Source organism: Lolium perenne, chromosome 2 (assembly GCF_019359855.2).
Source record: "Lolium perenne isolate Kyuss_39 chromosome 2, Kyuss_2.0, whole genome shotgun sequence".
In the NCBI taxonomy this organism is placed as follows: Eukaryota; Viridiplantae; Streptophyta; class Magnoliopsida; order Poales; family Poaceae; genus Lolium; species Lolium perenne.
In genome coordinates, this window is record NC_067245.2 from 87,938,512 (window position 1) to 87,942,578 (window position 4,067).

A 4,067-nucleotide genomic window follows, 5' to 3' on the forward strand; every position below is an offset into this window, starting at 1 on the left:
GCCATTCCAAAGTAAATTGCTTGAGTGCTACCTTTAAATTTCTATCCTCTACCTTTACAATATATAGCTTATGGGACAAATAGCCTAAAAACTATTGTGGTATTGAATATGTACTTATGCACTTTATCTCTTATTAAGTTGCTTGTTGTGCGATAACCATGTTCCTGGGGACGCCATCAACTACTCTTTGTTGAATATCATGTGAGTTGCTATGCATGTTCATCTTGTCTGAAGTAAGGGCGATTTACCACCTAATGGTTGGAGCATGCATATTGTTAGAGAAGAACATTGGGCTGCTAACTAAAGCCATGATCCATGGTGGAAGTTTCAGTTTTGGACATATATCCTCAATCTCATATGAGAAAATTAATTGTTGCTACATTCTTATGCATAAAAGAGGAGTCCATTATCTGTTGTCTATGTTGTCCCGGTATGGATGTCTAAGTTGAGAATAATCAATAGCGAGAAATCCAATGCGAGCTTTCTCCTTAGACCTTTGTACAGGCGGCATAGAGGCACCCCTTTGTGACACTTGGTTAAAACATGTGCATTGCGATAATACCGGTAATCTAAGCTAATTAGGACAAGGTGCGGGCACTATTAGTATACTATGCATGAGGCTTGCAACTTGTAAGATATAATTTACATAACACATATGCTTTATTACTACCGTTGACAAAATTGTTTCTTGTTTTCAAAACCAAAGCTCTAGCACAAATATAGCAATCGATGCTTTCCTCTTTGAAAGACCATTCTTCTACTTTTATTGTTGAGTCAGTTCACCTATTTCTCTCCACCTCAAGAAGCAAACACTTGTGTGAACTGTGCATTGATTCCTACATACTTGCATATTGCACTTGTTATATTACTTTACATTGACAATATCCATGAGATATACATGTTACAAGTTGAAAGCAACCGCTGAAACTTCATCTTCTTTTCTGTTGCTTCAATACCTTTACTTTGAATTATTGCTTTATGAGTTAACTCTTATGCAAGACTTATTGATGCTTGTCTTGAAAGTACTATTCATGAAAAGTCTTTGCTATATGATTCATTTGTTTACTCATGTCATTTACATTGTTTTGATCGCTGCATTCATTACATATGCTTACAATAGTATGATCAAGGTTATGATGGCATGTCACTCCAGAAATTATCTTTGTTATCGTTTACCTGCTCGGGACGAGCAGAAACTAAGCTTGGGGATGCTGATACGTCTCCGACGTATCGATAATTTCTTATGTTCCATGCCACATTATTGATGATATCTACATGTTTTATGCATACTTTATGTCATATTTATGCGTTTTCCGGAACTAACCTATTGACGAGATGCCGAATGGCCAGTTGCTGTTTTCTGCTTTTTTTGGTTTCAGAAATCCTAGTAAGGAAATATTCTCGGAATCGGACGAAATCAACTCCCAGCATCCTATTTTTCCACGAAGCTTCTAGAACACCCGAAAGTCGCCAGAGGGGGGGGCCACATGGGCCCAGGAGGGTGGCCGGCGCGGCCCAGGCCCTGGCCGCGCCGCCTTACCCCCTCGCCGCCTCTTCGACCCTCTGACGCCGCCTCTTCGCCTATATAAAGGTCCCAGACCTAAAACCTCGATACGGGAGAGCCACGATACGAGAAACCATCCAGAGCCGCCGCCATCGCGAAGCCAAGATCTGGGGGACAGGAGTCTCTGTTCCGGCACGCCGCCGGGATGGGGAAGTGCCCCCGGAAGGCTTCTCCATCGACACCACCGCCATCTTCATCAACGCTGCTGTCTCCCATGAGGAGGGAGTAGTTCTCCATCGAGGCTCGGGGCTGTACCGGTAGCTATGTGGTTCATCTCTCTCCTATGTACTTCAATACAATAATCTCATGAGCTTCCTTACATGATTGAGATTCATATGATGATGCTTGTAATCTAGATGTCATTATGCTAGTCAAGTGGATTTTACTTATGTGATCTCCGGAGACTCCTTGTCCCACGTGTGTAAAGGTGACAGTGTGTGCACCGTGTGGGTCTCTTAGGCTATATTTCACAGAATACTTATTCACTGTTATGAATGGCATAGTGAAGTGCTTATTTATATCTCTTTATGATTGCAATGTGTTTTGTATCACAATTTATCTGTGTGCTACTCTAGCGGTGTTATCAAAGTAGTTCATTCCTCCTGCACGGTGTAATGGTGACAGTGTGTGCATCGTGTTAGTACTTGGCGTAGGCTATGATTGTGATCTCTTGTAGATTATGAAGTTAACTATTGCTATGATAGTATTGATGTGATCTATGCCTCCTTTCGTAGCGTGAAGGTGACAGTGTGCATGCTATGTTAGTACTTGGTTTAGTTATGTTGATCTGTCATGCACTCTAAGGTTATTTAAATATGAACATCAAATATTGTGGAGCTTGTTAACTCCGGCATTGAGCGTTCGTGTAATCCTACACAGTTAGTGGTGTTCATCATCCAACAAGAGGGTGTAGAGTCTAGCATCTATCTATTTATTCTGTTATGTGATCAATGTTGAGAGTGTCCACTAGTGAAAGTATGATCCCTAGGCCTTGTTCGCAAATACTGCTATCGCTGCTTGTTTACTGTTCTACTGCATCTGTACTGCCTGCAATATTACCACCATCAACTACACGCCAGCAAGCACTTTTCTGGCACCGTTACTACTGTTCATATATATTCATACCACCTGTATTTCACTATCTCTTCGCCGAACTAGTGCACCTATTAGGTGTGTTGGGGACACAAGAGACTTCTTGCTTTGTGGTTGCAGGGTTGCATGAGAGGGATATCTTTGACCTCTTCCTCCCTGATATCGATAAACCTTGGGTGATCCACTTAAGGGAAACTTGCTGCTGTTCTACAAACCTCTGCTCTTGGAGGCCCAACACTGTCTACAAGAATAGAAGCACCCGTAGACATCCGTGATATCAAGGTTGAGGCGTCGGTAGCGTCATCGGGCTCTCTTCTCTTGATAGATCTTCTACATAGCGCGGTGCACCACCTGCCGAGAAGAAGTCACATGTGAGACCGAGGTGGAGACGTCACCGTCATCCTCGAGGCACGGCCGTGATACGTCTCCAACGTATCTATAATTTCTGATGTTCCATGCTTGTTTTATGACAATACCTACATGTTTTGTTCACACTTTATGTCATTATTATGCATTTTCTGGAACTAACCTATTGACGAGATGTCGAAGTGCCAGTTCCTGTTTTCTGCTGTTTTTGGTTTCAGAAATCCTAGTAAGGAAATATTCTCGGAATTGGACGAAATCAAAGCCCAAGATCTTAAAATCCCACGAAGCTTCCAGAACACCCGAGAGCCACCAGAGGGGAGCCCTGGGGGCCCTACACACCAGGCTGGCGTGGCCAGGGGGTGGGTCGCGCCCCCCCCCCCTAGTGTGTCATCGCCTCGTCGACCTTCCGACTCCGCCTCTTCGCCTATTTAAAGGTCCCTGACCTAAATCTTCGATACGAAAAAGCCACGGTACGAGAAACCTTCCAGAGCCGCCGCCATCGCGAAGCCAGGATCTGGGGGACAGGAGTCTCTGTTCCGGCACGCCGCCGGGACGGGGAAGTGCCCCCGGAAGGCTCCTCCATCGACACCACCGCCATCTTCATCAACGCTGCTGTCTCCCATGAGGAGGGAGTAGTTCTCCATCGAGGCTAAGGGGCTGTACCGGTAGCTATGTGGTTAATCTCTCTCTCTATGTACTTCAATACAATGATCTCATGAGCTGCCTTACATGATTGAGATTCATATGAGTTTTGTATCACTATTCATCTATGTGTTACTCTAGTGATGTTATTAAAGTACTCTATTCCTCCTCCACGGTGTAATGGTGACAGTGTGTGCATCGTGTAGTACTTGGCGTAGGTTATGATTGTAATCTCTTGTAGATTATGAAGTTAATTATTGCTATGATAGTATTGATGTGATCTATTCCTCCTTCATAGTGTGATGGTGACAGTGTGCATGCTATGTTAGTACTTGGTGTAATTGCAATGATCTATCATTCACTCTAAGGTTATTTAAATATGAACATCGAATGTTGTGGAGCT